We start from the raw sequence: 14,029 nt of genomic DNA, 5'->3' as shown, positions 1-14,029 counted from the left end.
TTTTTATTATTTCAACAATCCATGTTGTCCTCCTTTCTTCCTTTTTCCACACAGAAGATCACTGCAGTATTTTTCATATTTTTCCTCTCATTAAATGGCCAGTCTAACAATTTAAAGTAACAAAATGGACAAGTCACTGCTTTAAAGTGTTGAATTTTACAAATTAATTAATGTCCATTTTGCAGGGTAAGCTCACAGTAGAGGTGGGAACTTTTCTGTGTGTTGCTAAAACGTAACACAAAACATAACACATGAGAAACTTTGGGAAGCAGTTTGATGACTCAAGAGTTTCCAATAAAGGGAAATGTAAACAAAGCAATACAATGGAATAAAAAAAATGTTGCTTTAAGAAGCTAAGAATACATTACAGAAATGGAGGTTTAATTGGAAACATGGATCAGAAGTCATGATTAATTTAAATGATTTAATTTCCCAGGCACATTGTGTCTCTTCAAACGTCTATATTATGCTAGTTGTTAATAATTTGTTTGCTACTCTATTCTGAAACTAGTACTCCATATTTTCTTCTTAGGAATGTTTTCTTTCAAGCCATGTGTTGTTTAGTGTTAAGAAACAGCCATGGTTTTAACATGAGGCTTAAATTAATAAGTTTGGTATTTTTCAAGTCAAAGCTATTTCTTGACAACCATATTATATATGAATTTGCCACATAAAGTTGTTCTTAAAATTAAATGTTTTTACTTTGTCTGTTCTTGCAGCTTACAGTGTGGCTCTATGGGACCCAACATCCATATGTGATTGAAAAAGCCATAAAACTTACCAAATATGTAATTGAGTATTAATCAGCCTCTTGAGATTATGTATGCATTGCAAAACAATGTATTGATGTCATTTTAAGAAGAAAAAAAGCAAAACGCAAACCATTGTTGTGACATTCAGCCATTTTTAAAGGAGACCAGATGTGAATTTCATGTGTTCAGCAACTTCCCCATTTGTCCTTTTCCATGGTACCCATGATCTCTCTACTGTGTAGACATATAGACAAAATTGGAAAAAAAATCACTCTTAAAATCACATATATTTTTTCACTATATGGAAGGTATTGTTCTTTTATTATTGTGAAAAAATAGCTTTGACTTGAAAAATACTGAACTTCTGCTTTAAGTCTCATATTAATGCCCTGGCTGCAAGGTTATTATAGTTTTGCTTTTTTAAATTGGTTTTCATTTCTATATTTTTTCTGACCTTACTTGGAAATTCAGTTTAGTTTTAGTTTTCCTTTGTCGTGTATTTTTAGTTTTAATTTAGTTTTTATTTTACAAAGACATTTCTATTTTATTTATATATATGTTAGTTTCAGTTTTAGTTTTAGTAATTATGGTATGGTTAAAGAGCTACTATGGAGTTTAGTTTTTGTGTCACAATGAGACAGAACTGTAAACTTAACGGGTTTGGGTATAATATGAGTTTAATGTTAGTGGAAGCTTACTACACTACACAACACAGTTTACTATTTGGTTTTCTTTTTGCCTGATAAGAACAAGCATAATCAAAACCAGGTACTGAATATGAACAATTTTACACAATTTTATCATTTTTAAAATATTTTCTGTCATTTGTGCTGAAAAAATCTGAGCTGCCTGTTGGCACTTTTTTTTACAATTTGTATTGAAATTTAGGTGAATTTTAAGGTGTGTGGGTTTTTACTCTAAATGTCTACAGCACACAACATATCCTGCACAACACAGTGCGTTTATAATGAATGCCTTCAATGTTGCATTCAAAAATCTCAAATACTGGGCTTTGTTATTTTCTACTAGCCATATTGATCTTTGATTCCATCTCAGGCACAAACATTTTATAGACAGAATTTTAACACCTGTAGACCTGGAAAGATATCAAAAATCAGAAACCAAAATCTACTGTGTTCTGACAGGTGTGATCATGTCATTGTGGCTTAGAAAGAACATGGCTCTTAGGCTTGAATCAGTGTGTAGAGCCTACCTATCTGTATTGAGGGAAATAAAGAAAAACAAGCATGTAGTGTGAAGGTTAGAGGCAGTGAGACTTGAATAGCCCACCGTAAGAACAGTAGACCCATAATGAGCAGAGCAAGAGCAGGCAATAAGAGTATGGACAGGCAGAAAATGACAGAGACAGCATCTGAGATTAAGTACAATATATACATTATCTAAACCTGTTTATCCAGAGCAGGATCACAGGAACCTGGAGCCTACCCAAGCAGGTTTGGATGCAAGGTAGGAAAAATCTCTGGTATGCAATATGTATGATATGGCTGATGTTAAGAACAAAAAGAATGTGATAATTCAGCTATCTATTTTGAGAGAGAGAGAAGCATTAAAAAAAAAAATTGGGACTGATATTTTAAAACATAATTCTGCTACTGGATTATTTTCATAATATCAGGTATTTCGAGCTGTGAATATTAACTTAAAAAGATAAATTAATAAATATAGCATAAATACAAAAACACATTAGTATGTTTAGCTTTTCATCACTTGGCAGACTGTCTTCACCTACCTACCTGTAGTTCAGTAGAGATATTGCCAACTCAGGAATTTTACAAAGTGCGTATCTCTTCATTATTAAACAACGTTTTTAAAGCAAAAGTGATTGGCCAGCAACGATATGCCGATCTTGTATGATGACCTTGGTTGTCTCTCAATAAGTGCCGTTTTATTTTTAAAAATCAGGAGTGGTCTCCCCTGGACTTTCTTGTGTACTCAAATATGGGGATAGATATTTAAGGAGTAAACTGCAAGACAATGATAATATTTTTATATTATGTACATTAAAATCAAAAATATATTGAACAATTATTATAAAAGTAAAGTTGAATAAATCGGACTCTGCAGCTGCATGAATAAAACAATAATCGCGAATGTGTTCAGGTAAAGTACCATTTCCTGTTGATGGATTTGGCCCGAAAGTTAATAGAGATCTACAATTTTGGTGTAACAAAGACATGCCAATTTTCATCCATCTATCTAGTTGCGTTTTTGAGTTATCATGTTTACACACACACACACAAACAGAGATAGTTCCAAAAAAAAAAAAAAGAAAGTATTTTCAGACTCAGGGAGGTCTAAAATATCAACATTCATCAAAATCTAGATGTCAAATTTTTTCATGATTACTATACTTTCTCTATATTTCGTATACTTTGTGTGTGAAGTGGCAGGTGAATTGCTGTCAACAAAAAGCTGGCACCTGAGAAATATACTGAAATGTTACTCACTCATGATTTTTCTGTCCATATGGTAAAGTTTTTGTTGCAAATTTCAGGCATTTGAATTACATCTTGATATACAACAAATGCAAAGAAAGGCGGCACGTAAATTGCTTTCTTTTACACACGATTTACGCGCCTACGTTCACATCGTTCTTTCACTGCAAATGCTGTGTGAAAAGCCGCCTTCCATCACAAGCCACCATACAGTGGATGAATATGTTTGGGCGGCTCCTGGTGGATAACTTTCAGTTTTAGAGTTAAAAGTTAGAAGGGTTAACAACTAACAGGAAGAATATTCATTCGAAAATGAAAACTAAAATTATTTTAGTAAATCATTATTTTATTTCAGTTAGTCTTTCCAGCTACTTTAATAGTTTAGTTTTTCATTTCGGTCTTGTTAATTATTTTATTTCAGTTTACGAAAATGCTTTTTTAATAATAGTTTCAGTTTTAATTTTAGTTTTCGTTAACTACAGTATAATAACCTTGCCTGGCTGTTCCTTATAATAAACAACACATGATTTGAATGAATATATCCCTAAGAAGAAACTATGGATTACTAGTTTCAGAATACAGTAACAAACCAATTATCAAATCAAACCCTGTCTACTCTATGTAGAAAATGCTCAGAGGCCTATTAGTAAATGAATGAGCAATTGCTGTCTACACTCATCAGTTTTTAAGTTTGTCCAATCACACTGAAGCTGCTTGGGAGTTTTCAGCTTAACTTTACAGAAGTAGGTATTAAACAGAAGCTCATACTGTACACTGGTATAGCGTAGGCTACCAGAATGCATGTGTTGGTGAGTTTTCAGTCCAGGCCTCCAATGTCTATGAATTGTCTATGGCATCTCCTCTAAACATGTGTGACAATATGTCATAACACTTTGTCAGTTTTATATTCTGCTCTATTAGAGCTACTAATCTGTTGTCATTTGCCATCTTATTTGACAAACAAAGCAGCATTTCTAGATTCTAAGGCTGTTTCTATTCTGACTTGCAATTCGTCTATATTATGCTCCTTACTAGTTCTAAAATACTCTAAAGCCTTCTGTGATCTACAAAGACATACAATCTCACAAGTCACATTATAAACAGACATAAATCTAAATCTGACATTTAGCTAAACAACATAAACAGTAGCATAGATGCTACTCCATTCTTTTACTTAATTGTCAAATGAACAGATTTCCTAATTAAAAGATACAGTAGAATCACCTAACTCAATCACCTCATAGTAATTACAATCCAAAGCACGTGTTGCTCTAAGGACTATTTTAATTACCTCTGTTTGCGCTTGCTTGTTGTGTTAATGGGTTTAGCTGTACCGTGATGGTGGGCCTGTTTAATTATCCTTGAAGAGCTTACATGACAGCTTAGTTGCTGTGATGTCACCAAATCTAATGTTCATCTTGCACTGCCGTTCAGAAGATGGATTTGCTTTGTTACATTACCGTGATGAGAAGTGAGAGCAATTCTCCAGTGGCCAGATAGCTGTAATGGTTTGAACACAACTGCATAGATCACAGACTTCGGTCTATGTATTATTCTGATCAGACCTTCTTTTATAAAGGTTTGGAGCACCCTGTTAATTACTATACAAACTGGCACTCATCCATTTTGTTTGATTCAAAACCAAAGCTGTTAAGTATTTTAATCTCGGTCCCGTTCAAGACTTTATATGACTCAGGATGTAATTCTGAATTTGTGAATTTAACTCAATGTAATACAATATTAGAAAAATGAAAAACCTTTGTATCAGTCAGGCTATTAATGCATTCCTTACAAGAAAACACTTTTGAAATCGCTTGTTTTTTTCTCTTGGGAATTATTTTATTTAAATGGACAATTTTTTAAAATGTGGTTAAATATAGGGAATCTTAATGACTGGCATGGAAGGTTTTTCACGTGTGAAAAGAAACATACAGTAACTCTACATTTCGACTGGTAAAAATTGCTAACTCTGTTCATATTGTGAATATTAAAAATCTACAGCAGGGGTCTCCAACCTTTTTTTCCCTGAGAGCTACTTTTACAAAATGAAAATGGCTGAGAGCTACTCATGTTTTCTAATGTTTATTCTCATAGCTTATTTCAACCCAAAAAAACTGAATAAGCTTGTTTTGCCTGAATATGGGTGTCCACAACATTTTGCATTAAAATGTCACAAAAAAAATTTATTTCACCTGCAAGTGCATTTTGTATGTCTGTATGCATTCTCTAGTGTATGTCACACTATTGAATTAAAACATGAATGCTGTCAAAACAAAACAATGCAATTACAAATACACAGATATTACATATTCATTTGTCATTTTGTTCCATGTCACTGTTTCACTTCACAAGAGCATTCACATGTCCAGTTGCATGTGTGATGTGTTTTTTAGTTAGTGAGATGACTGGCACTGCATGGAGTCAACAAGAGAGGTGTATGATGAAGTGTAGCCACTTAGGTTCACTCTTATGAAGTCATTTAAATGTTCATCTGTCAGTCTTGTTCTGAACTTTGATTTCACAACATTCATGTCAGAAAAGGCAGCATCACAGAGGTATGTAGACCCAAGCAAAGCACAAATTTTCAGAACTGCTTGGTGAAGATTCTTATAGTTATGTGGCTCTACTAAACTCCAAAAATGCTGAGAATGCTGTTGAGACTTTAACGGCACATTATTTTGAATGTTTACTAATATATAAAGTCTTTTTGTCTATCCGCTTTTCATGAGAGAGCTACTTAACGGATTTTGATTGGGGTGTTTTCTATAATTTGCTTGAACATTCCGGTTGATTTTTGCGTTTTCTCTCATTTCGCTATGTATCATAGTTCGCTTGCGGTACCAATTAATTTGTGCAAATCCAAGAAACACGGGGTAGGGGCTCTCCTCACTTACTCGCCAGCTTCGAGGTGTATTCCTTAACTCTGCTTAGTTAGTGAACAACAGAACAATTGAATTCAACTTTGTTTGATATTTAAAATAAAGTGTTACTTAGGTCTTGATTAGTTTGGGTCCAGATATTCTTTTAAGTGTATGCCACATTGAAAAGAAATTGCAATTCTGATTGTAGATTGTGATATTATTTTTTGGAAAGATCGCCACCCCTAATTTGATTAATCAAGTTTTCAAATTTATGTAGGATTCATTAACCCTTTGGCGTGCTACTTGAAAAGGGGTTGCGAGCTACCGGGAGTTTGCGAGCGACGTGTTGGAGACCCCTGGTCTACAGTATATATTCTTATTGACATTTCAGCTTTTATTGAAATAAAGCCTGAAATCAACACTTATATTATAACCAAATAAGTTTAAATGAACAAGTACACCATTTATAGAAAAGCAAAGTGTCAATTGATTGGGTTCATTTACCAATCCATACATAAGCAAATGGTTTAAAGCCGGATTTGCATTGTTTGTCCTTACAGACACAAGGCTCTTTGCTAGCAATAATTACTTTGGTGGGGTGGACATACATCAAAGTTTATGTGCAAAAACACAGGCCCTTGAAGTCAGATGTATTATGTAAAAACCTGTGACCATTTTGGAATGTAGCCAATGAAGAGTCTGTTCATTTTCTCAGGTGTATTACCAGTTTCTTTACTTTACAGTAGAAGAATTTGCTTTGCCCTTCTGATTTACAAAGTATCCCCATCACTGTTTGTTCAAAATGCTTAAAATCTCTCTGCAAAACTTTTATTTTTGCCCAAACTTGCCCTTAAAATTTGGATTTTAGTTGCTGCCAAATTACAATACAATGTGCGTGTATGTGTCTTGAAGGGTACTTGTATCAGGTATTTTGCGAGCTACAGCTGGAAACAGTGATACTATTTATAAGAGCATTTACATTGTATGTATCTAAAAAGTAATAAAAAACTATTAAATGGGTGTTTTAGTTAAATTTAATTCCTATGTGAGCTTTCTTTGTATTAGTGACACAAAGAGAATTCAGAGACAACAAGGCTGAAGAGATAATATTTCAGTTTTAGTGTCAAGCAGATGTCTGACATTTCAAGGATACTTGAATGTAAGAAAGTAAGAAATTGAAAAAGGGGACAAAGTTGACTTTTGAAATAAAAGCAGCTGATATATTTAATCTGTTATAAAAACAAGTAGAAAGCAATGATAGCATTTTACAATTGCAAGAGTCTATAGAAATATTAAACAACATTTATTTACATAGCACATTTTCTTACAAATAGTGGAGCTCAAAGTGCTTTACAAAATAAAGAAAGAAACGTTTATATGAAACAAAAATAAGATTAGGCAATACTAAGTAATGCAGAATAAAGTAAGGTCAATGGCCAGAAGGACAGAAAAAACCACAGAGGGGCTGGAGAAAAAATCTAAATCTGCAGGGGTTCCAGGGCCAAGAGACCACCCAGCCCCCACTGGGCATTCTACCTAACATAAATGATCTTAGTCAGTCGTTATGGCTTTCCAGCTTCACATGAAGAAATTAGATGATGATGGTCATGTGGACATCCAGAGTACTGCCTTCAATCCATCAATGTAGGGACTGCATGTCAAACAAGAAATTGAAAATTGTTTGAAGCCCAGAGTCTTCCTAGTTAACTCATAGTTAGCAAACAGTTATCTCATGTTAGAAGCCCTCAAGGTGAAACAGCCTAAAAATGTGGTGGTGACCAGGCACACTCTTAAAAGAGTTTAAGATACTCATAATTGATTAATTCATTCTGCTACAGATAAACACTTAGCAAATTAATATATTTAAGCAAATTGTTATTTACATAAGGGAACAGTCATTTATCAAGTAATAGTTTCAGTTTACACATTTAGAGTCATTAAAAAAGTGATTAAGGCACTTTCTTTCAGCCATATGTTAAAAATTAGGCTAGTGAATGTTTGGGCACATGGAAGCAAGTATCCAGGAAGCCTGTTTTCTTGTGAGGTTGCCAGCACTGTTACTCCAGGGTCACTCAACATGAATAGTACCTAGCTAGTCTGAAAAGTAATAGTAGAGGAACTCACTGAGTGCCCTTTACTCCAAAAATAGAGTGTACGGAAACTCTAATCATAAAAGTAGAAACAAAAAGATCACAATTGGACTTCACAAAAGCTGGACACTATTTAGAGTCATCAATACCAGAGTAAGAGGTTTACAGTTAATTGAAGGATCTGGCTGAAGGCGGTTGGCAGGGCTGTGGGGCCACGGCACATCACCTCCTAATCATCCCTAAAACTTCTTTGGATCTACTTGCTGAGAATAAATGAGTAATGACATTATAAAGGGTAGGATGCCAGTTCTGTAAGACAAATGAAAACTGTAAAGTGCAAAGCTTAGGGGCAAATCTTACATCATATGCTTTAATTAAGTTACATCTTTGTTTTGCTTGCTGCACGTAACATGACCTTATTATCAGAGATTTTGACTTCCAAAGCAGTGGACTAAGATGGCCTTCAATCCTCACTTCGATTTACCCTAATCCTCAGGTAAAAGAATGTATTTCTTGACACAAGTACATCAGCAGAGCTTTGGAGATTTCCAGTTTTAATCATTGTTTAGTGACATCTTCTGTCAGAAATGCAAAATACAGCTTATGTAGAGGTGTATAGCAGGTAGATTGCAATGCTGTCAGAAGGAAGTACTCTGATGTATGCACATACAAGCTCAACCGGACACACATTTAAATGGTACTCAGTGCAAATAAAATTCAAGGCTAATACTAAAAGTGCCAGGGAACTGGCTGAATCGTGGCTATCCAATGAAAATGGCATTAACAGACATTTGGACGTGAACCTAGCATATACAGGCTTGAAAAGAAGAACATGCACATAATATATACAACCTCATGACCAACACCCTCCAAACCCCACCTTATTAATGCCCCACTCCCACATCCACCTTCCTTCCTTATTTGATTTATATTGCCTTGGATTCCTGTATGGCTAATCATTTTCCTCTGATGATGACACCTGATAGGAGTTGAAAGCTTAGGAATAAAAGACTATTTTAAGATACGTGATTTGTTTACTTCCTTTGTGGATTTCCAGCTACAGATGTGTAACAATACGAATATAGCAAAGTAAATTATGTCATGCTGATAGGTGGATATTATTTAGGAAAGAAACAAAAAATTGAAAGGGTGAGGTTGTTACCAACCTCAAACCGGCTGTACTGAAAGGGAGACAAGCCATTTTATAGTGATGGATTTTAAGGATAAATTTCCTTTCCAAAACTGAAAATTTAACATTGATAGTATTTTATAGACCAGTTTCATCCAAAAGCAGACAACAGGGTCAATATGCAACTTTCAGTCGTTTTAGAAAAATAAATTTAGATGTAAATCTTATAGTAGTGGGCAAATTTAATATGTGCTTATAAAACAGGAAATGGAAAAAGGAACTCATAAAATTGATCTAATCAATAGTTGTTTTTATCCCAATATACCTAAACACAAATGACAGATGAAGTATATATTGTGAAATATAGCCCGGATACAGACAGGTAGACATTGTTAAAAGCACCACAACACGTTTATTTACACACTATTATTTACAGAGAGACAGCACACAACCTAGTACCCCGTACCAAACACCATCAAAGTCCAGGCCTCTTATCCAATGCCTCTCTCTTCAGGTCCACCCCCACTTCTCTCCTCCAAGCTCTGTTCTTCTTCCACCCGACTCCAGCCCTCGAATGGAGGGAGGCAGCCCCTTTTATATCTACCCACACTTGCTCCAGGTGCCTCCCAACAAACTCCTGCCGGCACTCCCTGGTGTGGTGGAAGTGCCAGCTGTGAACCCGGAAGCACTTCGGGTCTCCCTGGTCTTCTTCCCCCAGAAGTGCTGAGGACCAGGGCTCTTCAGGCATCTGGGCACCCCCTGGCAATGACCATGGCCCCCTATATGGTTGAGCTTCCATGCTTCTTTCCCGTGGTCCCCAAAGCCACCAGGACGGTCTCTCCCTCATGGTCTGAAGGAGGTGCAACCCCTTATCCAGTCCTTCCGGGCGTCCTGGCTGGGTACCACACCCAGCCGCTTGCCACAATGTAGATTTCATATTTTGGAATAATCAAAGGCAGGATTCTGAGTATAGACATTACAGAATCATCATATCATTATATAAGTATAATAATAAGTGTTATAGTGCTTTGTTAGAGATGATACACAAAAATTTAAACTATTATAATTAATCATTTTAAACTATTTTTGAACAAAATTAAAAAAAAATAACTTGGGATGAACTTTCAGGTACTGTATGTGAACAGACGAGGAGTAGTGATTTAGATGTAAAGGTAAGCAGCATAATATACTGTATATAAAATAACTGTCATATTTTTTGAAGGTTTCACCTGTGAAGCAGCTAAAAATTTCACAGCACTTGCAAAAATATGAATGTAAATTAATTACAGATTGCAGAGATAGAATTATAAGGGTCCTTTTAAAGTTTTTGCACTTGATTTTTCAAATTCATATTTATTACAGTTATACCTCAGTTAATGAAGCAGATGCATTACATGATTTTATTTTGTTATAAGCAATTGTGTCATTGGAAGTACATTTAACAGAGGAGTAATACAAATATGTATTGTAATGACCCAATAGGTAGGTGTACTTACCAGGAGAAGAGTCATAAACTGAATAAACGCTACGTTTGGTAGGTGGAAATCACGACTATTTTTTGTCATGTCAAAGTGCTAAGTAAAATCAAAGTTGAAAAGGCAGGAGAAAAAATCAATACCAAAAACACACTCCAAAGAAACATACACCAAAAAATATTTTTTTATGATCTTGGATTCTACTGGCTTTTGTACGGTCACACCAATGGCTTCTCACAGTGCACAGTCCTATGCATTTCTTGGAAACATAACTATGGTAACAACCAATGCCAATGCCAAAAAATGATGACACCCACGTCAAAACAAAATAGCATTGTGGTATAATGCAAAACATTTTCTACTTTTTCAGCTCCTACAACAAAATTAATGCCAGAAATGAATTCCTATGGTATCAAAACCCCAGAGCAGAAACAGGGATGCACATAAAAAAATAAAGAATGACATCAATTGTGGCAGGGGGGTTTTGGGCTACTGTCATATCTCCCCAACTCTGTCAGATGATGCAAACAAGAATAGTTAAGGAAACGTACTAGTGGCAACACACTCATTCTGTTGTACTTTAGTAGCAAAGAAGTGCTTGCAGGTAAGTGATGTCTACCAGGGAACCCCTCCATCCACTCTCTGTACCAGATACTTTTGTAGCTGGGTGATAACCCCAATGATTCGGCTACATGGCGTTTCTTTTTTTCCACTTCTACCATCTTTATAATCTATATTTTATATTCAAAAGAAATTACTTTCCATTACATGATGAGCAAATTATAGATATTCCTTTTCTAAAAATGTCAATATAACTATAGTATGCATACAAAAATGTAGCTCTCACGTATAATAACTATGTATTCCATAGCATACACAATATTAATAACAGAAAATGACAATTCTGATTAAGGAAGTTACACAATGATGATCAAAGCTCTCTATCAGACTGGTACTTTAATTTAGGAATGTGTCATAGAGCGTTTTATGCTGACTTCATAAAACCTTCATTGTCAGAGGATTCATTAATTGAGGTACTACTGTATGTCTCTACTGTACTAATCTGTATGCTTCTTAGTACACTTATACATGTGGTATAGAGGTTTATGAATGCCTTCAGAAAAAAGGTTTTTGTGTAAGTGCAAAGCTAGCTATTTATTGCGTTCATCTCATTATCAGTTGCAAATCAATAACTTTTTAAAGTAGTAATGCACTTTTATCTATTGTTACTCATGTTAAAAAGAAAGATGGCCCTAGCTTCTTCCATCCATCCTGAGGATTCCACAGCCACATCTATCCATTTGTATACCCATTGGCAATGTAAACCTGTTCCCCAATCTGAGCACATAGACAATATTGAATTTCAGTGACTTTAACACATTCTGTCGTACAAACTGCATGACTGTTCTGTTTTCTTTTTTGAAATAAAATGACAGATATGCAGCAACCTTCGCCACTTGTTTTAATGATGTCTCTCAGAGTTTTTGTATTGAATACTCATATGTGTTTTATAGGATTTCTACATTCCATCTCCTCAGGAATTCCAAGATTCTTTAAATCTTCTTGCTGTCTTCTAAAATTGTTCATTTATTCCAAAGAAGTTTACCTTAGTTTTTCTAAAGCAGTTACCTCTTCATGAGTGACAGTTGCCATTTGTTCAATCTCTTCAATAAGGGATGTTCCCACATCTGTTGCCTTTGACTCTGATATTGGACTCCTACTATATATATGTTGTTTGGGGTTCATAGACTTGGTGACAACTGAAACTCAATTTTTGTGTTGCAGACTGAATGCAAAAAGTATTCACTCGTGGCCTAAATTTTGGCCTCTGCTGACCAGGCTATAAGCTCAGACATTATCAGATTTGAAACGTACTGGCAATGGTTGCTTCCAACTGCAATGCCTGCCAGATCAGGGTCTTTGTCTGTTTCTTTTTCACACCCAGAATTGTGTAGCTAGCCTTATTAAGTCACTTGTTATAGCTGTTTAGGAGGTTGTTCTTTCAGAGGCATGTTGTGTTCTGTGTCATAAGAATCCTTACCAGGGGTATTAAAATCCAAAATATTCTAAATATTTAAGAGATAATATAAGTAAAGCACTGCCAGCAGAAGAGAAAAGCGTGTTAAAGTAACAGATTACCTGATTAAGGGTTACAATGTAGCAAATACTGAGCACATTATTACAAAAAACTGTCTTTAAAAGAAAAGAGTGTGTGCATTTAAAAAAAAAAACTTTTTAAGATAAACTGGGCTAAATTAAGTAAATTGCAGAAACCAGATATATTTATCTGAAACCGTTGAATGAAGCTAATAGGATTGATATCTAAATGTGTAAGAGCCATTTGTTAGTTATTTAGGTTATGTTAAGTTGATAGAAGTATTTTCTTTGTTATGCTAAAATGTTTGCCTGTATATTAGTGCATAGTCTATGAGAATTTCTATTATAACCCCTACAAGCTAAATTGAAATAGAATATTCTTAATTATTTCTTGTCCTGCTGACTACAGATTAGTCTCCGTTTATGATCTGTCTTGCCCTATTGAACATGCTGTGCCATACATATGGAACATACTGATGATGTTAAGTAAAACTTATGTAAGCTTGCCATACAGAAATAACACAACCTTTAGGTATATAAAGTAACTGAAGTATAACAAGAAAAAGCCAAGTTTATGGAAGAAACATTTTTTTTCTGCGTGTGTAACAACTTTTTTCTCTATTCCTGTGTGAACTGTTTTGCTTAGAATTTTCACTAAACCTTTTTAAAACAACTTAATTGGACTGAGAAATATCTTTCATAAGTGTTTGACTCATGCTGATCCTTTTACCAACTCAGTAGCAGCTCAATTTTGAGATCCTGGAAAAGATGCAGCTACAATTTGTATTGTTCAGAAATCATTCATACTGTGAACATTTTTAAAGATCGAATACTAGAAGACTTTCATCCATGCAATGAAAAAAAGATTGAAAGATTGGGCTGTCCCTGATAACCATAGAACAGTTAAGGTATTATGTAGTGCTATCATATTAACATGTAGTGCAGTAAAATTAATGATGCAGTTACGAAAGGAAATCCTAGATAGCATATATGGGTCAATATTTATGGTTACAGTAAGAAGTTGGAATTCTGTGGTGGAAACTACAAAAGCATTGGATCTTAGTGGCGCTTACAGTCTTACTTAAATTTTGAAATGATACCTCATGAGTAGTGATTAAACTAAAAAAAGAACTTGAGGCACATAAAGTAAATACTCTTTTAGGTTTAAT

This window comes from Polypterus senegalus, chromosome 2 (genome assembly GCF_016835505.1).
Source record: "Polypterus senegalus isolate Bchr_013 chromosome 2, ASM1683550v1, whole genome shotgun sequence".
Lineage (NCBI taxonomy): Eukaryota > Metazoa > Chordata > Cladistia > Polypteriformes > Polypteridae > Polypterus > Polypterus senegalus.
This window is presented reverse-complemented; position numbering follows the sequence as displayed.